We start from the raw sequence: 26,028 nt of genomic DNA on the forward strand, positions 1-26,028 counted from the left end.
CATCTGGCGACAGAGCAGCAGCAACAGCAGCAACAGCAGCAACATCCATACCAGCAACACGTGCCACCAACAAGCAATTACGATTGCAATTGTAATGGCAATATCGCAGTAACCATTCCTATAAAGATGGTGTGGCACAGTTAGCGACAACATCATAAAAAGTTGCTGCAACATGGGAAACGGCAATTAGTGGCACATGTTGCTAATGTTGCTGATATTGCTACTGTTGCTTAGGAACAAAACCCCTTTAAAACATTAAAAAAAATACATATAAAATTAATAAAAAATCAATTTTCAAGCCAGTGAAAAACTATTTAAGGTCTCAATCTCTAGCGAAGCAAATCAAAAGCATATTATTGTTATTGCCAAGGCCAAGAGAAATTGCACAGATGTTGCGGCTTATCGAGCGACAACAATAACACTAAATGGCAACAACTTTTAACAGGCCAAAAGCAACATCTAATCGTGTTTGAAACCACTTGAAAATAAACCCCAAGGAGCGTCTTAGGCTGTCAACATTTAATTCTTAATGGCGCTTAAAGTGTGTTTTCATGGTCTAATAAAGTTTGGACATAAATGTTTCCTTGGGCCCAGCTAATCCTTTCGGCTCATGAGCTTGTCAAACTTGCTTCAAAATCAATTAATTAAGATGTTCTCTCGGGGGATTTGCAGCACTTTAAACACACAAAATGCGATAAAGATAATGAATATGAAAAAGGCAATGGAAAAGTAGAGGGCGGGCAGCGAGCATCGGGCAACCTGAGCAAACCGCAAGCTACACAATTTTGCCAAAGACAAAAGCGAAACATGGGCATCTAATTAAGGCAACACCTCTAACAACCTTGCCCCCATTTCCACACATACACTTACACACACACACACACTACTATGTAACGATGAAAATGCGGGGCCCAGATAAATGAAAAGTCGGGACAAAAAGGTGCAAAAGCCAGTTTAGTTGAGAGTTTGGGTCCAAGCCGCGTTACGCTCTACTAATTTCTAGTTTAATTATTTTCCATTTTCACAAAGTAACTGCGACAGCCATGTTTCCATCGTGCAACTGTGCAGTTCAAGTGCAGCGGGAAATTGTGGCCAGGGAAATACGTACAACATCAGATTCTCTGGGACACACAACTCCGCTTACCCACACTCACTTTATCATCACACACACTCAGATACACAAATTGCATGAAATTAGTAATTACGCGCTAAAATAATGATTACCTGCCAGAGAGTACAACTAACAACGATGCTTAAAATAGCATTTAATTGAGCTTTCTGTTGAAAGGTGGGGGTGGCATGATGGTTGGCTCTAATTTAATAATATAATGGAGCAGGAAAATTGTCAAAAAAAAAGTTTAGAGAACAAAGTTGGAGTAGATGAAAAATTTAACATACAAGCTTTCCCCTATCGCGTTTTTCACAGTTTAAATGAAAGCAGCAAATTTCTAAAAACTGTTCCTTCATATTCAGTTTTATTTCAATCATATGTAAGGAATTTAATCTCCCATCAAAGAGCATTATTATTTCTAAACACAATTTCACACATAAAACGATTATATTTGAGGGACCATGGAAGCAGAATGAAAGTTCCATTAGCAAAACATTCCATGCACTGAAAGAAAATAGTAAACTTATAAGAACTACATTATAAACAATCTTAACTTTAATTATAAACTCATAAATATAAACATGTTATAAGGTTTTCCTCAAGTTACATTTTAAAGTTCTAGCAATAATAGATGATCTTCAAACTAAGAACTTACTAACATTTTCTTGCACTGTGCCATAGCAAATTGCGTGCGACCACAAACAATACGGGAATTAATCACACCTGGGACACTAAAATGTCATCCATGTCAACAATGCGATGGAGGACGGACGTCTGGCCCTGGCTGGATTTCTAGTGCGTGTTTGCTTCTGTTTTTGGAACGGCAACGAGAATTGCAGAGCACAGAGCGCAAAACTCACTTGCCCTAGACGCTTAATATTGTTTTCAACAGCCGCTTATTAGATTTTCCCTCAGATTTTAGCCCCCCCTGGCTCCTGCTGTTCCTACACCATCATCATCATCATCATCCAAAACACAACCCGCCATAATATTCCACAACGCGCAGTTTGACAAAGTGCGTTGTCTGTGTTTTTCCTGCGTTGTTTCGTCGGTGTCGTCGGTAAATCGCAATGTTTATTGTCAACAGCCAAAGGTGCCTCGAGTGGCACTTGCCACGAGGGAAGAAATAGGATTGTTAGTTGGGGCACAGAAGAAGGGGGCAGCGTCTGCCAGGTTGTTTGGGCCTACGGGCATGCCAAGCTCTTCAAAATTGTACGTGTTCAGAGGCGCCAGGCGCCATCTTCGAGTTTGCGAGCCAAAGGCAATGGAGTAGTACGGTAGGCAATAGATAAAGTGAACAAAACATAGTTTAAAAGAATAGTAAGTTAAGTTAGGTAAGCTGGGCCTTTTCATTACCTAAAAATATATCAATTTTTAATTAACCTTTTCATACTTCATAGGTATCTCCAAGGAGTATCCACTGTACTTCCGCCTAGCCTTCGAGGAGTATACTTCATTTTATTTTCAAGACTTTCCAACAGTTGACGGCTTGGGGGCTTCCTTCATACTTTACACTTGTCTGGACATTTGATTAATGATCCTTACGTGGCCAGCTACGTGTGTTTTGTTGTTGCCACTTGAGGTTTTTCTGGCCATTAAGAATGTATTCATTGTCATTCGTTGAGTTTTCATGAATGCTCCCTCCACCCAAGGCTTTTCCACTCTAATTAAGTTGGCCCCCTGGCCCAAGGCATGCATTTAATCCTGGCTATATCACCTTGAAGGGGTTGCTCATACAGGAACCGTGTCTCGAGTGATTTTCAGAGTGTTTTCCTGTCACGCCAACTTTTATGTTATTTTATGTGTCTGGCCCTCCCACACTTCCTATTTTTCCTTTTTTTTTCTGCTTTCTGTTTACTCTTAGTCATTGTTAGCTGCTAAATGAATTTTCCTTCTTTTTTTTCCACCCATCTTTTTTTCGCAATCAATTGTTATCTTATCATTCGACAGACGTAAACACACCCATACAAATATGAACAATTTTTGTGCTAATTATTTAACACAATTTATGTGATTGCCAGGTAATTAGCTTATTGTGTTCCATCAATATGGGATTGTAAGTTTAATTGATCGATCCATTAGCGCAATGCGGAATTTCGCTTTAATGAGTTTTTCACATCAATCATCGAACATTTTTGTGAAATAAGTTTTTAGGCAAAAGGGGACAGGAAATTGAAAAGGAACAGAGGAAATGGCCACTTAATAATGCTTACATACTTTTCATTACTTTTAATTAGTGCGAATAATAAACCTTTTTTTTTCTTTTAATGAAGTGAAAATCAGGGCAAAAGTGTGGGTAAAATAACATATGGTTTCAGAAATCATGCCTTTTTTTCGAGCCCCTTAAATACCTTTAAAAATTACCCAAGACCTCTTATCGTTTGACAACAAGCTGACATAAAAATCTTTAAAAAAAAAACCCAAAACAAACAACATTGTGGCGCCCTGACATAACACAAAAATATAAACCGGCAAATAATCAGGTGGGCGCAAACAAAGCTAAATAAATAAATGCCATTGAAAAGGCGTTTTCGTCTTGAATGAAATTTATTCAACATTTTGATGAAAAGAAATCAATTTATGATTAATTTTTATTGGTCAAACGAGTTCACCTGAATAATGTCAAGGCTCACTAGTCAAGGGGGAACTCGATCCATTCTGCTTATCTCTCTGCCACTCTGCCACTCGTATTTGTTTAGCTTGTATTTGGCTTTTGATAACAACGCTGTGGCATTTAATTGCGTTTTGGGCCAACGACAGTTTGGCGACCAAAACAAATGCATAATTATTAATGATACGCAGGGCCAAAATGAATTTTAGATAAGTTCGTGTGTCTGTTCTCGCTTGTTTACCCATTTTCCTGTTTGCACTTTGTGGCATTTACATGACGTCGCTAAGAGAATTTCGTAATAAATCATAAATAAATAAATGAATAAACCAACTAAATGGAGCAACGCAATGACTGGACTGCAATTGCACCTGATCTGTTCAGTGAAGCATTCAGCTGGAAGAAAGTACGTTTTCATTGAAAGCCCTCCTCCTAAAAAGTCACTTTCTGTACTAACAATCAAAAGAAAGTTCGCAGCGGAAATTGCGGGTCGGTGCTGAGCTAAAATTATGTTTAATCTTGTTAAAAGGCCAAGATGTGACCAAAATATTGCATTAGGAAAACGCACACAGGTGTGGCCTTAAAGGGACTTAAGATACGAATTCGGTTAACATTTTTGGCAGAACTTGGGTGTAGAAATAAATACTTTAAAGTGAAAGAAACTAAATGAATTTTTATAGGATTTTTTCAACATTTTTGAAAATAATAATAGAAAAGAATGTATAATGTATACGCAAAGACCCTTCGAATATCTTGTTAAGTAAATTAAGTAAGCAGTTGCTGATGAAATAACTTAAATCCCATCTTGTATCAGATACTTGAATATCTCCACATTCCTTTCAAATAACTTTGATCTCGAGGAGCGTATCAAAGTGCTGTCATTTGTATGGCTATTTCGACGATATTAGCCTGCCACCCAGCGATTTTCATGCCAAAAGCCGATAACGACGAATCCCAAAGTTCCCATAAAAACTTTGGCCGGAAAAGCGAAAAGGGAGACTCGGGAAGTAAACGGAGGAAATGCCGCTCATTAAGCACGTCAAAAGGCAATTTGTTGTCACATTTTGACGAGCATAAAAAAAATAAGAAGAAATCACAGCCAAACAGAGCAAAATGAAACCAAAGCAAAATCTCAGCAAGTGGTGGGGCAACACGCAATTCCAAAGATTAAATGCAACACATTACGATGAGTGGCAAGAAAAAAAAAAAAGGTCAAAAAAAAGAGTCTGATATTTTTGTTCAATTTCGGTTTTTTGTGGGAATATCCTTTCTTATTTTTTTGTGTATTTTTTTACATCTGCTGACCAGTTCATCTTTCTCGAGTAACGCAAAAATAACATGCGGCCAAGTTTCCTTCTTTTTTCGTGCTTTCTGTTGTTGTTGTTGTCAACGTCGAAAGAAAAACTTTCAACATAATAATAAAAATTTCATGCCTGCAAGGCCCTTGACTCTCACTCCATTTGCTACCCATCTTCACTTTCTCCTTTTTATCATTTTTTTCCCTTCATATCTCCTTATATCTCCTTATATTTCTCCCTATATTCCTTTCCCTATATGTCGAACCTCTTAACATTGCCAGACTCTCGATTTAGGGGTGGCTGGTTGGCTGGGTGTTAGGGGACGTTGGCATACAATATTAAAGCTGCTTAAAATCATGATTACATTACATACTTGGCTGCCAATACATGTAACTGTATTTCTATATAGATATGAGCGATATAAAACGTACTGCGGCCATAACAATGGCGACAGACAACAACAAAATCGTTAACTATGTGCCGTATGATGTGCAAAATGTTGTTAAAAAAAAAAGGAGAAAAAAGCCAAAACAAAATTAAGTAGGAATGAGTCAGTTAATAAGGGAAGTTGGGTATTCGAGTAGGTGGTACCTATTATATAGAATTTTATCGCAGATTATGGAACCTTAAAGCTTATAAAAAATAAAACACAATTATTAATGAAAAGCTTTTACCTATCAGAAAATCATGCCACACTTTTTAAAATACTTGGACTTTATTTAAATATTTTTAAGAAAATCTTTCTCGTTGTGATATGCAGTCCCTTTGCTAAAAAAAAAATATTTTAAAATTATTTATAAATGCGCTTATCCATTTACTTTAAGCCTTAAAGTTTAAGAGGTACCAAACTAGTTTATACAAATATGGGTAACAATAACCATAACAATTGCTTTTGACTTGGTCATGGCTGCTGACAGTTTGCTGCTGCTGCTCCTTTTTTCCAGCTCTTCTTATCATATGGCCAAATAAATGAGTTTTTGGCCACAACGGCCAAAAGCCCCTAAGAACCCGCTAAAAGTCTGCCGCCAAGTCAGATCAAGAGGAAGAGTGAATCTTGGCCTTTATTGGTTTAATATTTCGCCAAAAGTTGGCTTTCGCCAGACGTGCCTTTTCTATATGTCATCAAAGATATACTACTTAGGGAATCCATTCATATTTATGTGTCTGTGTGTGTGTGTTTGTGGATTTTGGCACACACATATGCGAGTGTATAGTACATACTTATATACTTGTTAGGCGCTTGTTAGCCAAACTTTTTTTCGGTTCGCTTAAGTTTGCTGATGCCTCGTCGCTGTTATCGCATTTATTATGCCAATTTTGGCAGACTTCCCTTTGCCCAATGTTGTTGTTGTTGTTGTTATATAAGAAAGTTAAATTGCGTAGAAATTCAAGTCGCGTCGGGTGTCCCAAACCCCCTTCTTAAGTTTGGCCCCTTTCCATAGTTTATTTTTGCCCTCTTTCCATAGTTTATTTATTTTATGATGTGCATGTTGTTGATTTTTATTTTATTAGACCTTCTTGTCATCTGTCCCTTTTTTTGTGCGATTTTTGGTAAGGGATCTGCGGTTTGTTATTCTCACCAAATTGTGGTCAATGAGTTTTTTTTTTTTTGGGTTGCAATTTGTTAAATTAGATTGTTTTCCTTATTTTATTTGGCTTTAATTAGAGGGTATGAAGGTTCGATAAGCTAATGATTGAATAAACTTTTCTTTTGGTTAATATTAAACTGAAATAATATTGTATTCATTTCTCAGAGTATATCCCCCTTTGACAAACAGAAAGAAGTCCCCCGAAAAATTGTTAATTTTCTTAGCTATCCCTTAGTCCGCTCAAAGGATTTTCGGGATTTTACATCTGGCCCTTTTTTATGGGTTGCAGACTTGGAAATTAATTCCGGTTTCGTTTTGCCTTGATTTTGTGATTCTTTATGGGCCACCCTAACCAAAAGAAGAAAAAAGATACGAAAATATGTTTAGGGTTTCGGCATGTTTTATGTGCGAAATTAATTTAGCCAAGGATTTTCCTCTGGTTTAGTTTTGGGATCGCATAGGAAATGAGTTTTGGGCTATGGCTGAGGAATTTTAATTTAGTTTAGTTCGCTTGACAAAGATCTACCACAGATTTTTGTCAAGGAGTTTAGGCCGTATTTGGATTCCTTTTCTACGAAGGCAACATCTCATTACTGTAGCCATAATTAGGTCTACCTGATATGGAGGCAACTATGCATGTAATTTACCAGGGTAAGCAAATCAGGGGCCCATCTTCTCCCCTCTTCCATCGAAACAAAAGCAATTAAGACAGACTCTTGTGAAGGCGGCTAATCAAACACTGTTAGAGGAGAGACAGTAGACAGGGAGAGAGATTTAGGGACATGAGAAACGATTATTGGAAGTGTGTGCTTCTTTACTGGAAAATTCTCTCGCCCCGGGGGAACTCCAACCACACTTACACACTCACACATCTACAGACTTGCAAAATTTTGCAATGGGCACACGCAAAATCCTTAATTACATCCGTTTTCTGTCTGCGCGTGTTTCCGGCGGAGGTCGGGGATTTCACGGTTCTTTTTTTTTTTGGGTACAAGGGGAAAAGGAGAGTTCGGGGTTTCGAGGATAGACCATAGTTCTCGTGGAAAAACCACAGGGAAAAACACGTGGCTAAGTGAACCGCAGTGCACAGCCAGCCAACTTCTCCAGTCACGTTGTGATGTGGGTATGTCCCTTCTCCATCCTTACTCCTACTCATCAATGGGCAAGAGAGTTCAGTCCAGGGCCAGGACCAGCAGCAGCACCCTCTTCATCAGGACGAACAATTGCTTTCGGTTGTCAACCAGCTGTCCACAGTTTTTCCTCACTTTTCCTTTTAGCCGCATTTTTCGCACGTATTGTCCAAGTCCCACGGATGTCCCACTCACCCTCTATATTTGAGTAACTCCCCTTGCTTTTGTGTCACCTCACCGTCGGTCATCTGTTATCGTTTCTCTTCCCCCCTGGGCTTAGGTTACATTTTCTAAGGGTGGCTATCTAGGATTTCCTCCCCCGCTGACTTCATATGATTAAACTACTTAATTTGCAGCGGCTCTTCGTTATTGCTAAATTAGTCGGGAGGCAAAGGCTGATGAACTTTTGGTGTCATCTAATAAACTCTCTTATCAAATATCGATAGTTAATTGGATTTCAACAGAAATTTAATGGGTTTTTCCTCGAAAAACGGGGCTTGGTGCTCTTAAAATTGCTGATAAGAAGGCTCCCTAATTAGGGTTGCAGTTCTGAGAAGTACTAAAAAATTTGGTGGTTGCATCTTTTTTTGAAATAAAAAAAAACTTTTAATTCTTATCCCTGTTTTTATTTTTCTCATTACTTATTTATGGCTTATTTGATTCGCAGCCTGTTTAAACCTATAAGTAGCTACTTACAAATAACTCGATTAAATCCGATTAATTATTCAGGAATACTTTAAGCTTACTTATTTAACTTTCACATTCGCGTGTTAAGTATAAAAATCTATATGAACTTCATTAAAATCTTTTAATTAATTATGCAAATTGAAAACAAAAACAAATGCCAATGAAAAATTTAAGAGTTCTTGATCTGACATTAATTTGCATAGAATTTTAACTGAATAATAAATTTACTTTTACTTTTAAAGCATAACCAGCCAATGCAGCCAAAATAATCAGTTCATTAATTAAATTAAGTCAAAGAAAAACTTCCGGTTAGAAAAAAAAAAACAACAAACACAAAAAACATAACCGGGAAAACAAACAATGTGAAACCACATAAATTAAGCGGCAAACGCAGGCCCAAATGAACCCGACCCCCTCTTTGATATGATTTACAGACAGGCCCAAAGGCCCCAGACTGACCCATTCCTTGGACCGCCTTTTGGAAATCCCCAACCCACACAGGAATTAGTTGGCTCGAGCCTAAGCCTTTCGGCGGTTTGGGGTTAAGGTGGGTCATTTAATGATTTCATTATGAATGAGGCAACGAAGGGCTCAAATTTGGGACGTGATGAAACCGAAATTCTCTGGAAAAGCTTTTAATGTTACAAAGAAACACGTCATTATTTTTAAACATTTTTTTCACATTATTAAAGAAGACCTCTTTTAAGTTATTTATATTAATTTTAATTTAAACATCATGTAGAATATGTAAATAATCTAAAAGTTCGAAATTCTATCTTATTTTTAGCACAGCCAACTTATTTAGCAATCCCAAAACACCCTCTAAAAGTAACCTAGCCCCTAATTAGGCTCTCACTCATATTTTTGCCACCAACTAGATTTTGTTTTTTTTTCTCCTCATAATATCAAAACGCCCAGACAACCACTGATAATGATGTTAATGTCTGTTATAATCATTAACCCAATGAATTTGATTATGATGATGATGTTTTTTGGCCAGGAGCCAAAGGCCCTAACAGGAAATTTCGATTTGTTTTTATTTGCTTCTGCTTTCCGTTGAAAACTTTGCTTTGAATTTTGAATTTATGCACGCAAATAATGAGGGAAGCCTTTCCGTTGCTCTAAAAATTTCAAATTCCGCTTTTCCTGATTATTGACGGCGAATTTGGTGTTTGATGAACATTCGGCTATTTGCCTATTTTGTATTTTTCAAGCGAAAATTGGAGATACAATAACATTGACGAGCTAGAAAATAGCCTTTTGCTAATTGTTGCTGTTAAAAGGAAATCTTGCTCATGATTGTTGGTTGACGAAAACATGTTTACAAGCTTCTTAACAAATTTTTATACAATATTAATGCAAACTTGATTTGAGTGAGAAGATTTTATTATTTTTTACCGCTTTGATAAATTTTTGAGATTTTATTTGGTTTGCTAATAAATTTATTTAAGCTACTTCAGAGCTTAATTTGAGATACAAAGTGTTTTTATCTTGTTCCAAGCTTTTTGGTTAAATAATTTGGTTTAAGATTGTTTGTTGACTTAAAGATAATTTTATCTCTTTAATTTGTTTACATTGACTGTTTACTAGCAAGGCCTTAATTCAGCAACCTTAGCTTACATTAGCACTTTTTTTTTGTAAAGAACTCATAAACAAAAACTATATATTATATAGATACCGGTATTTTTGGGGCACTGGGCTGCTTTTTTATACGTCTCAAACTGATCAGCAGTTAGCACATGTATGCTAATTCCCAAAGAAGTCTGAGTCTGAGTCTGGGCAGATCAAGTGACAGCCAATGAACGTTATCGCCTTTCACAGATTGGCGGCTCTCTCAGCCTCGGTATCTGTATCTCAATATGCTGATGTGTTTGTATTTTGTATCTGTATCTTGGCAAGCAAACAAAGTTCATCGACATCATTCTGACGACACTCGCAGCAGCAGCAGTAGCAGTTGCCGAGTGTGAGATTCGGTTTTGGTGTTGAATTTTGCACTTCATTTTCGTTGTTGCCAGCAAAGAGAATCATTTTAGCATTTTAATGGTTCAAATGTCCCCTTTTTCCCGTTCGCCTGTTCCCTGAACTTTGGCAAACAAATCGTTTTACCAAATGCATTCCCAGCATAATGCGATATATGAACGGAATCGCAGGATGCGCGGGGCATGAGCCAACAGGACTGTGTGTGTGTGTGTCCAACAACATCTTAAACCAAGTAGAACAAATATCATTTACAGTTTTTGACCCACTTTTATTTCAGCTCCTTTTTTATGAACCGCCAACGGCGATGACGACAACATCAGTAACGTATGCATTTTGATACCCATTATTGAAGGGGTATATAACTTTTGGATAATTACTACAGAACTGTGTATAAATTTTTGATTTTAGAATACAATTTACAGCATTTCTTCAATTGCAAACGTTTTCTAAAATATATTAATGATGGAAATCTTACAAAATATTTTAAAAATATTTTTTTTAGTTATCATCTATAAGCAAAACTGTTTTGGATATCTTAATGTAGGAAAGTTATAAATTATTTCCAAATAATAATAAGCCGTTTTTATTGGGTACCTTCTAGTCGCCCCTTTCTACTAGAACTTCCCCACTTGGCTCGCCTATGAATATAATAGTAAAAGTGAATGCGATTTTTTCTCGCTGCTTGGCCCTCCCTGCTTGCCACTCGTTTCCAGCACTCTTTATGCATTTATGCTGAGGAGAAAACCAAGTCCTGGTGATGGGGCAGGCAACGACGTTGGGATGCGGCTTACAACCATTTTTTGCTGCCTGCCGCCCCACCGGGCTGCTGACGACATTTGGTTGCGGGCTGTCGTCGTGGCTATTAAATTTCAATTATTGTTACATTTTTCACACACCGCACACGCAGAAGCCGCCAAGGAAATGGAAAATGGGAAAGCGTTCTCGGCGAACGAGAATGGGAAATGGAAATGAAACTGAAAATGGAGCATTTTTATTGATGCGCCCGGCCGTCCGTCGCCCGATCGCTTGACAATCGCAATTCATTTAATTTTTTAACTGAGAAACACAAAATACACACATTCTGCGGAAAAAAAAAAAAAAAAAAAAAGAGAAAAAACCAGCAATTATCGACAGGCCAGGTGCAGAGCAGTTGTTCCTGTTGTTGGGGATTAATTAATCGCCTAAGTGAATCAGATCCGCTGAGCACACACCTGCTCAATTAGGGGCGTGGCAGCCAATCAACGAACGATTCCTGCACGTATCCATCACGGCCTTCATGACGGCTGTCAGAAACGGAAGGGAAAGGGTTTGCTCATTAACTGATTACTGGATTAGGGATGCCAGAACTCAAACACTTCAATGGCATTTTAATTGCGAAACTTTGCTGGCCACAAAAATGACCACAAAGTTGTAGAGAAAACAGAACTGAGCGGACTGGACTTACCATTCACTTGGAGCTAACTTCCGGTTTTGATTGGCTGGCCTGAAGTTATTTCTAGAAGTAGCTTAACAGAGAGTCTTAACCAGCAGTTAAGTGGAAGCTTTTCCTTCTTATAAGCTGATTAAATCTGTTATAAACTTCTGTAGATTAATATTTATTGTTTTCTAACTTATTTCTTTTAGTTTTTGATAAAAATGTTCCTAGTAAACATCGTAACCCCTTAACTCTTTGCACTTTACCAATAAGTACAATATTTTTTTATATTTTTTCTTCAGGCCTCAACTCGATCGAACTTAAAAAAGGTGAAGTCAGCCAAAGGCGGTGAACGAAAAGTAGTTAGCCTATAAAACGTAGACTGCTATATCTGTACAATTGCAGATATATAACCCGATATGTGTGACTGCACACGGCAGAGTCATAAAAGCAAAAGAAGAAAAAATAAAACGCCCGAAGAAGAAGCCGAGGCTAAACTTGCTGACATTTAGTTTGGCCCAGTTGACGCTGCAAGTTGTAGTTGCTGCTGTGGCAGTTGCACTTGCTGCTGCACTGCCAGTTGGGGTATCTTCTATATATATTTATGTAATTTATACCACTCCTTCTTCATCTCAGTCTTGTTTTATGAGTGCAAGTCAAGGAATTTAGCTTTGCTAAATGGGAAGGAATGCACCATGTGGTTAAAAATGTTATAGTTACGAGTATGTGAGGCATATCCGATGAGAGCTTAAATTAAACTATTTTACTGCGATTAAAATCGTTAAATTAGTGAATAATACAGCTAAAACTTGATTTTACAGTTCATTTGCATTTATCTTTAAGTACCCAATCAGCCTGTTTTTTTATTATAAGATTTAATTTGCATATTTGGCAAGGCTTCTTCGCGATTTTTTTATCAACATTTTAGTATCCATTTTAAGCCTTTTAGATACCCCCGCAATTACAGCATTAAAAAGACTTGACTTATAAATCGCTGAAATATATTTACCGGAAAATACAGCGATTCAGTGGCAATTTATCTTTCAATGCAAATGTGAAGCTTACCTGGAAAAAAAGAGAAGAAAAGTGCATTAAAAAGCCAGTCGAGTTTAGAAATGAGGCTGCTGAAATGAAAACAAATGCAAAAACCGCAGAAAAAGCTCTGACTGGTTGGCTAATTATGTATCCCAGAAAACTTTTATTGGAAAAGAAAGCAAACACACACACATATACACACTCACTCCTCTAATTAGGTTGAAAAAAGGGGACTCAAGGATTATACGATCTCGAGGACGGAGACAGCTTTTTCTTTTGGCTTTTACGCTTATCGTGGAACATGTAATTTAACTAAATATGGATGCATGAATAAATTCAATGGCAGCAAAAACCTCAGCTAATGTCGACGATGTAGGGGAATGTTGTACTAAGTCGAAGAGAAAATATCCTTTAAAATTTGCAATATTAAAAGGAAAAGGTAACAGATTCCTGATGAATCAAAAGACATAGTACCTGCTTTAAAGGTTATAAAAATATATAAACAATATCTATAATTCTAACATACATATAAATTACTGGTATTTCCTGAAGTATCTTCATTCGTTGCCAACATGTACAAACCTTAAGCAAATTCATATGTGGCAATGTACGAAAAAACAAGGACAAACCAAAAGATTACCATATGGCTAACGACTGCAAGCGGGAGTTTCAGTAGAGAAAGGCCAAAGACTTGGCCAAACAAAGGCATATTTAAATGTTATTCTGGCCAAAAATTCAGCGAGGAACGTCAGTGTGTTGCACTTGCAACACAACCTCGAATAGCTAGCAACTGGCAACTCCTTTTCGGCTGTTAATTTGCCAAACAATTGGCAGATAGCCAGGCCAGCGGAGAGACCAAAAGTCGACTCCTCAAGAGCAAAGGAAGCTAACAAGAAAATAACCCAAGCTAGACGGGATGACGGCGATGTTGCATTGCGAGCGAAAGATCTTGTTGCAGTTGCATATTTTGGCGTTGCACGTTTTGCTTGTTGCTGCTGTTTGTGCCGTTGCTGTTGCTGCTGTTTCTGTTGCTGTTGCTTCACAACCCGCACAGTAAATATGCCAAAAGCCAGAGCCCGCGAGGCGGAGAAGTTAAAGCGACCCCAGACACAATCATCCAGAGCCAAGGCTCATCCAGGGACTTCCCTTTGGCCGTCTTCCCCTTTACTCCCTCTCTTGCCCTTTTAGCCATAAACGAGTTGCTCCCCAACTCTGGCGGAATAACAAACATTTCAAAAAGGCCAGACCCCGACTCCAAAAACTGCAAAACTTGATTTACAAAAACAAGCAATGGATAGTGGAAGAACGCTCTGGCAAACAACAATAAACTTTAGATGCTCTATGGCCAGGTTGGCTTGGGAAATAAACCGAAATAACCACTAATGATCATAAAATAATTTTGGGAAATAAATACTGGGTTTGGGATACAAACCTTAAAGGGTTTTAGTGTACCTTATTTGGCTTTTAAGAAGCTTAACACTCTCAAAATAATAATAATTTATAATTTAAGATGTAATATATATAGTTCATTTATGTTTACTACAAATTTACTTCAAAATTAAAATACACGATCAGAATTTCAATAACAATAGATTAGACTAGCTTAGAGGACTTCAATGTATTCCATTTCGTGGCAAAAGTTGTAATAATCCCGTGATTAAAAACGTTTATAACTTCCAATTACAACTTATAAAACAAAATATATTCTTTTTCACCCTAAAATCTATATACCCTGACTCCCAAGCCACTCCAACATCACAAACAATCGACAACTTTGAAGCCGGCGCTCCGTAAAACTGGTTTCAATGTGCTGGCTGGCTGGCCCCTTGAAAAAAGTGACGCCGCCTTAATCCGGCATTCTTTTACCCAGTTCGTGATTAACTGTTGAGAGGTGGAGGAGAGCCAAACAAACGGCAGGGATTTCGGAGGAGCAAGGGGCTCCTCCCGAGGAGCCAGAGATCGCCAGAGATTCGATGCATGTAACTCAATCGCTGGCTGAGATCATTAGGCTTTTATGTTGCGGTCGTTTGTTGTTTTTTCTCTTGCTTTTTTTTTGCTTTTTTTGTCCGCAGTCAGACTGGCTTGTCTGCCTTTTGAGGCTGCTTAAAAGTCGATTTCAAGTTCAGACAATGGTTAGTAGTTGGAGAACCAAACTGATTGATGCCGCTCATCAAAAGTTGGCGAAAGAGAGCGAGTGGAATGAATGTGGCGCTCTGAACGTTGTATAAACAAAAGCCATCCATGGCCACCAAAAATCCTCCACTTTTAGCCAACTTGCCTAAGTAGTTCGCTGGCGTTTTGGTCATGTACGGAGGGGGATTGGCCCCCCACATACACAAAAATTCCAATTTTATTCCTTTGCCAAAAACTAATGACCACAATTTTTGGGGCGTTCTTCTTCGCCGAAAGATTGATTTTTGGTATCGGCCACGTATATATATATATATATAATGTACATACATATATGTATATTTTCGAGAGGCAAAACGATGAATGGATGGATGCTTTCTTGGCTGGGATGACTTTAGCCGGTTTGATTTGATTATTTGCTCGCCGACGGACAGCAGCCATGAAAATCAATTTGTGTGCTCCTTCTTTTTTTTTGAATTTGGCGTACGTGACTTCGAAATGGAGTTCTTATAACTTGGAGTTAACTAAAGGAGAAGCTGTGATGGGGATTTCCAGGGACAAAAATATAATAAAATAAAATAATACAGCTTGGGGGTTAAGCACATAAAAATTATCTAAGATATTTGCATGACTTTGCTGAATGACATCAGAATAATATGAATTTAGAGAGCTAGCAAAAAGACTTGATCAAAAGGCACCATAAAAGTGACTTAATCTGTATGTTTGAAAGCACTAAAAATCTTTAAAAAATATATTTTTTAACAAATTTGTCTCACTTTATTATACAATAACTTTACTATGAAACTACAAGCTCTAATCAGTTCACAACATTGGTCTTTTTACCCCTGAAATTTAAAACCAAAACCAAGTTCATGACCGCATTAATCAATGCATGAACATTGTAGCCCCAAAACAGGAAGCAACCGAAATTATGTAGTTTTTTAGAGTAACTCCGTATCCACAGAACAGAAAAATTATCATAAAATTAAAGCAATTCACAGAGTCAAACACAAAAACTCATTATGTCATTGTCGAATGTGAGGTAAGCTCCAATGGGAGATAAGTTAATGGGCAAATGGTTTTATTTGTTTTACTCAGCTGACCAGAAAGTACAATCATTTAAATAGAGGTTAAAGATAAAGCTACCGAAAACTGTGAAAATCCATGTAAGCCAGCAAGGCGCAACAAACAAACAAACAGGAAAACAGAGTGATTTTTCCATTCATTTAAGTAAATGGAAGCCGAGGGTCAACGGACCGGTTCATTTTCGGTTTGGTAACTCTTGCATTTCATTTTCGTCATGTCATGATGCCCAAGAAAAGGCCCATCAACTTTGAATCAACCGAAATTGCTGTCTGTGCTGCGTTTTTTTTTAAATTGTAATTATGCTTATGCATACAAATTAATGACACTTCAATTAAGCGGCAAACAGCCACAACAATAACCCATCAAAGCGGACATACGCAATTTTTGATAAAGAGGAAACATAACATACATACATACATAACACTTCAATTAAGCGGCAAACAGCCACAACAATAACCCATCAAAGCGGACATACGCAATTTTTGATAAAGAGGAAACATAACATCAATAACAGGAGCATCAAAATCGAGGGAAATTATGCAAAAAGGAAGGCAAATGTATTTAAAACGATAAAGTTTATACATCTTTAAAAAGCTAAAATTTTAAATTAAAAACTTATAATTTAAGTTCACCAAAAGTATACATTTTTGAAAGATTTTATTACGGAAATATTCTGTGAAAAGAGTTCTGGAGTTCAGTACGATAGCCGATGAATGGCCAAAAGACAGCCTCTGAAAAGCCAACATAAAATGTCACTTTAACCAATAAGAACTACTACAAAGAGAGCTACTGGTTATGACTGTATATACTTCATATACATATGTACTTATACATAACAGTGAGTGTGCTATATATAAAGAGTTGAAGTTGACAACTCTTTTGACGCTGCTGTTGGCGGTAGGCGTGGCAAAATGTCACAAGAGCGGCAAAAAGATCTTCCCCCCTGAGTATTTATATGTATTTTTAAGCCAGAATTGCATGAAAAATATTAATTTTCTCTGCTAAAATTTGCTTAATTTGATTTATTAAATATATAATTTATATAAAGCCAAAGATATTCCTCACTTAAAACGCATTTCGAGCTCGTTCTTGGCCAAACAACTTGACTCCTTTCAACCTCTTTATGTATTATAATTTGAGCATAAAATGCAAGTCAAGTGTCGATGGCATTTCCCTCTTTGGCAATTTTCCTCTTTTCACTTCCACGTCTTTATGTTCATTGGCTTGCAAACAGCGAATATTAACGATTATTATTATAAACGCCTTTTCGAAAATGTTTGTCCTGGCTTGTCGCATTATTGTCAATAATGTGGCCCATTTGTGTGTGTCTTTCGATTCGCACAATATGGTGCAAGCTCTCTCTCTTGGCCCGATTTTTACGATCCTATCAATGTCTGCATTAAAGTGTTGTTAAAATGCAGCAGAATGGTTGATGCAATATGGGGTCTCCCCGTTGGACGCCAAGCGAGAAAGGTTGGACATAAAAAAGTTTATTTTTCCTTAACATTCACTTCATCTGCTGAGTAGAACCCCAATTAAGGTTTTATCTTTATATATTTAGGGTTTGTTAACAGCTTCTAGGGTTTTTATTAGTAAATAGCTTATTGTCTGGTAATAAAGATTCAATAATTTCAAACTATTAAGTGTAGGAATATAAATTTAAGTGTTAGTAATTTTACTTCCTTCAACTTATTTTTCCTGCAGAAAAACTCCTGTAGTTCCCCGTTAACAGAATAAAAACTGACAGCTCAATTTTTTAAAACTCAAAATCACCTAATTTCCCAGCTATAAACATCTGTTAAGCGACTGCCAATCACTGTGTGAAACATTTTCTTCTCCTTATTGTTTTTCCCCTGGCCTAAATTATATTCAATATTTCAACTATTTTTAACGGCCCCACTCCACACCCCAACCAAAAAAAAAGCTATTTGTCTTGTCCATCAAGCCTCTCACAACCCCCAGAAGTTAACACCAGCCCCTCCGCTTCTATCACAAAAAGACCCCCTAAATACGTGAAGAAAAACCAACTGAGTTGGAGAAAAATCTAGCTCCTTAGAAACTGCCGACAATCTTCCGAAATGGGCATTTTTCAAGTTTATTACTCGGGCATTCATCAATTGCAACACGAAATGAAAATGCACTTCAAGTATTTTCAACCAAAAAATTTCCCAACAATAAAGCTACGAAAAAAAAAGAACGAACAGAACCAAATAGAAATCAAAGTTGAAAGGCAAACAAAAAGGGAGGTAGGTGGTCGATTCAAGTGGTTTTTCAATAATATTGCAAATGGTGAGTGGGTTTGCTGGGTTCGGTCGGCGGTCGATGGTCAATGGTTGATGTTTGGTTTTATCGAAGCCTTCTGATTGTGAGCAACAAAATAAATGTAAACAAACCGCACTTAAAAAAAAAACACACACAAAATACTCACACACACAAGGGAGCTGGCTAAGAACAATGTCATGCAATCAACTTTAGGCCAAGAGCAGCCAACCAACAATAAAATACAGCCAACGAGCAGAAGAACTGAACTGCAATCAGAAAACTAAAGCCGTCGGAAAAGCAACAGGAGAAGCACACAAAAAACAATAATCAACATTTTTTTATGTGAGTGCTGCCGCTGCTTTCGGTTTTCCCTCGCAAGGTGAACAATTTACAGTTTTCCTCCCCCAACCCATCTACGCCACATTTCATTTTCATAGTTTTCTAGCTGCTCTTCATGGGCTCTCGGCAGGTGAGAGATTAATGCGTATTATCAGCTCGCTCGTTCTGATTGTTCAAGGTAACCCAAAGCTATGGCAATATGTCGATTGAATTTCAGCTTTTGTGGTTTTTTTTCTTTCCTTTTTTTTCTTTTTTTTTTTTATTGAGGCAAATTGTTGCGAAAAAGTTTGTAGTTGGTCAGGGTTAAGTTGATTGCATGGAGGTAATATGATTGTAACCGGAACAAATAATTCTGCGGAAAATTGATGTTCAGCGTGCATTAACGAAATGACGGGAAATCGAAAACCCTTGGCTTTACGTTAGTTACTATATGATAGGCAAATTCTTTTCAATTTACAAGGCAAAACCACAATTTAACAATGCTCATGAAGAGCTTGAAAAACCAATTCAGATTTAAATTAAAATTGTTGATTATGGAAAGCGTTTTAGAAGTTTTAATAGCTTAACAAGTATCACAGAAATTAATATGAAAATTATTTAATAAGTACAAATCTCAACTTAATTAAATAAAAACAAATGCAAAGCCTATGACTTTTTACTAGCAGTTGTTCGTTAATTAATTAAATATCAAAATATTCAAATTATTGGAAACGCATGCAATTTTTTTTTAATTTGTATTAGTTTCTTCATTAAAGTTTCATATTTATTCCCTGCAGCATAAAGCTGATTTCATTAACAATCGCTGATAATATTTATTCGATTTTTTTCTCACTAGAAAAAATATTCAATAACTACTTTAAAAACAATCAAAACAAATTGATCTGCGGTTAGTTTTTTGCTGTGTGTAATAAAAGTATAGAACTTTATCTAATACCTTTTTTGTGTTCTTTTTTTTGGTTTCAAGTTTTCATTCATTTTCGATTCAAGTTTCATTAGTGCTCTAGCTTTTTTTTCTGATTTCCTGCATCTAGCATTAGTGACTTCTCTAATTGAAAATACAAGTAACCCCGTCAGAAAGTTTTTTGGGTTATTGGTTATGAATCCAGCACGGAATCCAGCTCACACTCAGCTATATGGTGACTGAGTTAAATCCATAAATTTGCTGGCTTTGCAATTTATATCGCCTCGAGAACCGAACATCCCATCTCACTTCGTCGCGTTTGCCTTTGTTTTTTGTGTTTTTGCTGGGTCAAGGTTGACAGAGCGCTGCGATATACTTTTTATTTATAAAGCAAGTAAGCTTCCAAAGTTGGCAGAAAAAAAAAGAAACAAAATAAAAAAAAAACCAAAATTTACAGAGCAGCAAATATTAACTATGACATTTATGACACACTTTTCTTCTTGCTTTCTTGCAAGACAACGAACAACGTACAACGAACAGCGAACAACAAATACAGTGGGAGACAACAAACAACAATTTATTGTCACGTGCCAAAAAGTACAAACACACACACACTGACACACACTTCCACACTCAAAAAATTGTATAACTTTGGCAAACAAGAAAAGTAAGTGAAAAACGACAGAGAGAGAGCGGAAAATGAACGGGAAAGCAGCTTAGACAACATCAACTTCTTGCCAACTCTGCCCGGAGTTTTCCCAGATATGTATAGATATAGTATATATATATATATATATAGTAACCTTTCTTTTTTGTATTCTGCCACCAAGAAATGCCATAAATTTTGTGATTTCTCATAAATTTTCGTCTCAGCATCTCGCTTCTGCTCTCCATTCTTTTGCATTGTTCATATTTGCATATGAAATCATGTGTTAAAATGCAGAAGCTTTTCAAATATATATCTATATCTATATACAATATTTTCGTGTGCAACATTTCTTCGACATTCGAGAAATGTGGAAGTGAACTAGTGTGCTCTGTTGGTAAACAAACATATAAACAGTTTTCCTTGTTCATATTTTCCAGCGTATTTTGTTAGCAAATGTCAACTCGGTTGACTGAACAGAATGCATCGATAGATTTTCGTGCTTTGGTTTCTCTTTTATTTTGCCCCAAAAGGAGGGAACTTGCATTTTTGAAATCTTGAAAGAGCAAATATGATTTTTCAATTACTTTTAGTACTGTTAATTTACTATTTTTAGCTGTTATTTGAAGGAGATATTAACTCTACAAGATCAACTATAATTATCACTAAGAAAAAACCAAGGAAAATTATACAAGTAAATGTCGCTTAATGCAGCTAATTAAACCGAAAATAAACGCAAAATCTGCGATATCCGGTCCAGTTGCATTAGCAATTTTGGAGTCTACTCCCGTAACTAGCCAAATGGAAAACAAAAGAAATTTCTGCTGAGTCAAAGTTCAAAATAAAAAGAGTTCAGCTCGTTTCAATTGCTCAAATCTAGCCTTTTGTTTCGGTTTCTATTATTTGCGAAATACATAGAAAAACTCTGAAATAGTGATGCCATTTAGATTTTTTATTCAGATATAGATATTTTTATTATATTTTAATCAGAATGATTTAAAATCGTATCAGTTCTATCAAACCAATAGTAAGTATTTCATATTTTCCTTCCTTTTTAACTAAGTTGGAAGCATTATCCTTTCTTTTCTCATAAGTATATGTACTCCTCTTACAATAAATCCTTTCATAACGTATTAAGTTTACTCTAAAACATTTGTTTATTTGCCAACTAAGTTTCTGTACAAATTCCGCCAACACTGGTCTTCCATGTCGGCACTTTCTAAGAGAGCTAACTTAACTAGTCGGTTCCGTTTTTCGTTTGGCTGTTGTTTTCCTTTCTTTTCTTTCTTTTTTTTTTGGCCGGCGACATCGCGGGAAATTTAAACTGAACCGAATAAACAAAGGACGTTGTTGGGGGTGTGAAGAAAATTGAGGGAAATCGAGGGAAAATACAGAGACGGAGTCGCGTCAAACGCTTTTCCGCCTTCTCAGCTATGCGTGGCACGTTGCCGTTGCTGTAGCCATTGCCGTTTGCCGCTTGCCGCGCTCAAATTGCTGAGAAAGGTGAGAAATTCGAGGGAACTAAACTCGAGATTGCACGACCAGGCTAGACCAGACCAGAAAGAAATCCGATTTTTCTTCATCGTTCGAGTGTCGTCATTTCCCGGCTAGGCTGCCCCTGCCCCTGCCTCTGCCGCTTCGGTTGCGGCTAATAGGAAGATGTGAAAACCCCGGACTTGTGAAAGCCGCTGGTGTGAAAAGGTGGAGCGGTAGGTGAGGCCGGCGGGCAGGTGGGTTGTCCAAATGAATTGCCCGTGTCGAAACAAGTTAACCTAATGGCTGACTAGCTGCTTTGCATACCATTTTTCCTCAGAATTTCCAATTTAATTAGCAATATCTTAACGTTTGAAATGGGCCAAAGTCGAGAATTTGCAATGGCCAAAGATCAAAGATGTTTATCTATCAAATGTTTATATTTACATTAATCTAAAAATAAGTGCAAAATTGATTTGTATATTTTAAAATGAATTTTATTCTTTTGCAAGTGAGCAAGATATTCTTCAATTTTTAATAAATTTTGTATATAATTCAAATTATTGAAGATTTCTTTAACTCTTTAGTCAAAAATGTGTCCTTCAGCCTCTTAAAATAGCGCATTTTTTTATATTTTAAGAAATCTCAAAAAGAATGAATTGTTAATTATTTCATCTGGAGCGTTAAGCTATAGACATTCTATCTCTCTACATATTTTCTTAGTTAATTTCCTAGGCCTGGACGCGGTCGGTTGCACAGACATAGTGGCAAATAACCATTTTGCTGATTTATTCGCTGTATTCGCCGCACCTTCTTTGCTTTTCTTTGTTTCTACTTGGACACGCGCCAAAATACTTTGCTCAAGGCAGGCAAACACACACTTTTTATACGTCAGCCGGTAGCCCCAGTCATCCATCGCAGATTCTATATCCCATATATACCATATCCCATATCTCAGGGAGGGTTCACTTTCGCCATTCTCTTGCTCTTCGGCAAAAGAAAAACAAACATGGCTCAGTGCTTGCGCCCTAAAAAATTACAAAATGAGGCAAACTGTAGAATGAAGAATGCTAAAGAAATAAAGAAGCGGCGGCGCAATTCTTTCGTCAATTCTTTGTTACTTGTCTTGTCATCGGTGTGAGTCACCCTAATGGGAAGAAACGCATGAGTGCGACATGCCGCGATTGTTTGCGGTTTTTTGATGAGTTTGCTAAAATAAAATACTCGCTTTTGTTATGTGTCACAGTTTGTTGTACCAAAAATAAGTTGAATTAGTTGGATTTAGATATAGAATATTTGCTTAATGTTACTTTCGATTATCTCAGTTAATTTCAAAGTTATAATATTATAAAGAGAGTATTGGTTTTAAGGTAGAAGAACATGACCAAAACTCGATACTTATGTACATAAAATACAACTTATTCTATAATGATCTTAAAAGAAAACTCATAAACGTCACATAAATGAGACTTTTTTAAAAACGTAATTCCTCACAAAGAACATGTAAAATCATTTTACTTAAAACTACAGCCTCCGTCATGTGTGCCCAAAAGTAAAGCCGAAAAGTGTGCCGAAAAGCTGGCCAAAAATAGAACCGCGAAGTATGTGAAAAATATACATTTTTAAGCACATTACCCCAAAGACTTACTCCAAACAGATAAAAAAGAGGAAAAGAAAGGGAAACGGAGCTAATACAAAGCAATTTATATGTACATATAGAAACAGACAAATGGAAATATTTGCCATATGCCAACAGAAGAACAATACTAATTGGGTTTGATGTGTGAGCGTAGAAATGAGCAGAGCAAAAACAGACATCAAACTGACGAAAATTCACACGCCTCCGCACAACGAGCACAAAAACGAGAATGCTCTTTGAGGGGGGGCAGCATCATAGCAAAAGCGACGCACGTTGCAAAAATGCTTTTTGTTTTCCTTTTCAAAAAATCATTTCTGTTTACACAAATTCTTTTCTCTCTCTCTCTCTCTCTCTCTCTTGAAGTTGCTTGTGTAATTTGTTTCTGGTTTTAATTAGTGCCGAACTTTTTTTTGCCAGAGAATTTATGGGGGTGTGATTGGAATCACCTTCGGGCGATGGTCTTGTTTATTTACCTAAATGCAAATGAATTATTTCGATTTCGATTTGCTTTGCTGGTTATTATTGTTTTTATTGGACGAGTGAAGCGCATTTTGGATGAGAAATCGAATTAAGAAACCCCGACGGCCTCGATAAACTCAACTGTATTAGTCACTATTCATGATTGCCCTTTACAATTTCTTAGTTTCTAAACAAATCTACCGATAAGTAATCGTAATCAGCAATTAACTTTATCCTTAGTCATTCAAAAGTGTTCTAGAAAAAGTGATCAAGAAAATGTAATAAGTTTTTACACAATGCATTTATATATTTTCATATTTTTACCCTCTAAAACTAAGATTAAATAGGTAATAATAGTTATATACGTATGAGTAAGCTATGAACTGATAATAACCCACATGTTGTAAGTGAAGCAACATATAAATATCTTTAAGTTTCTTTTAGTTAGCTAAAGCGGATAGAAAAGCAATAATATCATTGCTAATTGATTAGCTTAAGATTTTCAAAATCTGTACAGGAAAACATAAATTACTCGCCTAGAACTTTATTAGCTGTGCTAAGTATAAACGGAAGCTATATAAAAATACTCGTAAATTCCTCTGGGATTTCTTTATGAATCATATTTTTACACTTTCTAGTACTTTCAAAAGCAGACTCACTATCAGAAAAAAATGTTACTAAACTCATAAAATTAAATGGAAATTACGCATTTCTTACTTAAGATAAAATAGAAGGGCGGAGGTTATACGTTAATCATTTATTTTATTTTTATAACTTTGTTCTTATCTTTAAATGTAATGTTAACCTAATAATACATTTTTATCCATTACTTTCTTATAAAACTATTAAATAACGAGAACATTCTAAAGCAACTTCTCGAATAAAGAACAATCTCTATTAAAATCGTGTTCAAAGAAGAGACAAATTAGTTAAGCAAAAACGTTTTAAAAACTCGAAGAAGGCAATTAACTGAGGTTGAACAGCCTGCTTAAATTAAACTTTTAAATGATATGCAAAATTTAAAGGCCGCAAAAAAAACCCAATAAATTATAAGACGACATTAGAAAAATTAACTTTTAATGGAAGAGAGAGGGAAACACAAACAAATAAAGCATAATTGGGAGGGGCAAAACAACAGCAAAAACACACGGACATTAGGAAGATGAGCGGGAAGAAGAAGATGCGATTAAAACGCACAGGAGCGCAAAGAATAGAAAAACTAAAAGTAAACTAAACGGCAACCTGTGCAACGGGCCAGAGCGGGACAGCCGCTGAAACCGGTATCACAACAACAAACTAACCGCAAAGAAAACGCAAAGAAGACACACACATACCGACTATAAGAAAATAATGTTAGGCATTAAAACAAAAAAAAAAAAACATAAGAACAAAAAAAAGAAAACTTAGAGATAATGATTGACAAAGGCAAAAATGTAAAACTGCATTAAAGAGGGAGAGTGAGAAATAGAGAGCGCGGTATAAAAAAAGAGACGAATCTGAGGCCCAAAAAGGAAGCCAAGAACATGCAACAAGCTGCAATATCACCAAAACAACAACAGCAAACGCTCGGTTATTTTTGTCATTAGATCAACTATTTAAGTTATTTTCACATTTATTTTTGCACCGATTTCACCCACATTCGCCAAATTCTATTTATATTTATAAACAAAGTAAATTAAAGCTCACCTGATAGCTGGAAATTTTCTGCCTGTAACTTTGGATTTAATGGAAAATCTCAATTTAAATTTGTTGTTGGCTGTTGGTGTTGCTCTTGTTGTTGTTATCGTTGAATTTCATGCGAAAGCAGGCAAAACAACAACATAAAATCACAAACACTTGCACGCACATACGTCACACACACTGGCACACACACACGGGCCGCACACACACTCAGACAGCTGAGACATAAACACAAATCGCAGTGAGAGAGAGAGAGCGATAACAATTTTTTGTTTTCTGGTTTTCTTTGCACGATTTTATTCCACGGTTTTCGAATGGCTAACCATATTTTTATTATATTTTCATTCTCTTCAATCACTGTGTGTGCCGTGTGCTTGATAATTTTCAATTTTCCACCGCAGAACTCCACCCGTTTTGTTGTCTCTCTCTTCTGGCTAAAAACATATGATTTCGGTTGACAGAATCACGATAAAAACACATAAATGCGAACAGGACGATTTTTACACCAGTGAACGAACCGCGCGCAAAGGAGAGAAGCAAATGAATGCGAAGACAAGGTGG

The 26,028-nt window shown here is 36.6% G+C and overlaps 1 protein-coding gene across 3 annotated transcripts in view; it reads right to left on the bottom strand.

Moving 5' to 3' along the window:
• The window catches only part of LOC108113713 (furin-like protease 1, isoforms 1/1-X/2), a 133,541-nt gene extending 107,528 nt beyond the window's left edge, over positions 1 to 26,013 (bottom strand). For all 3 annotated transcript variants that reach the window (XM_017224392.2, XM_017224393.2, XM_017224395.2), the window contains exon 1: positions 25,474 to 26,013. The gene's annotated coding sequence lies outside the window, so the exon portion shown is untranslated. The remainder of the gene's footprint in view (positions 1 to 25,473) is intronic.
• Between the last annotated feature and the right edge of the window lie 15 nt (positions 26,014 to 26,028).

The sequence above is a fragment of the Drosophila eugracilis genome, unplaced genomic scaffold (assembly GCF_018153835.1).
Source record: "Drosophila eugracilis isolate 14026-0451.02 unplaced genomic scaffold, ASM1815383v1 contig_367, whole genome shotgun sequence".
In the NCBI taxonomy this organism is placed as follows: Eukaryota; Metazoa; Arthropoda; class Insecta; order Diptera; family Drosophilidae; genus Drosophila; species Drosophila eugracilis.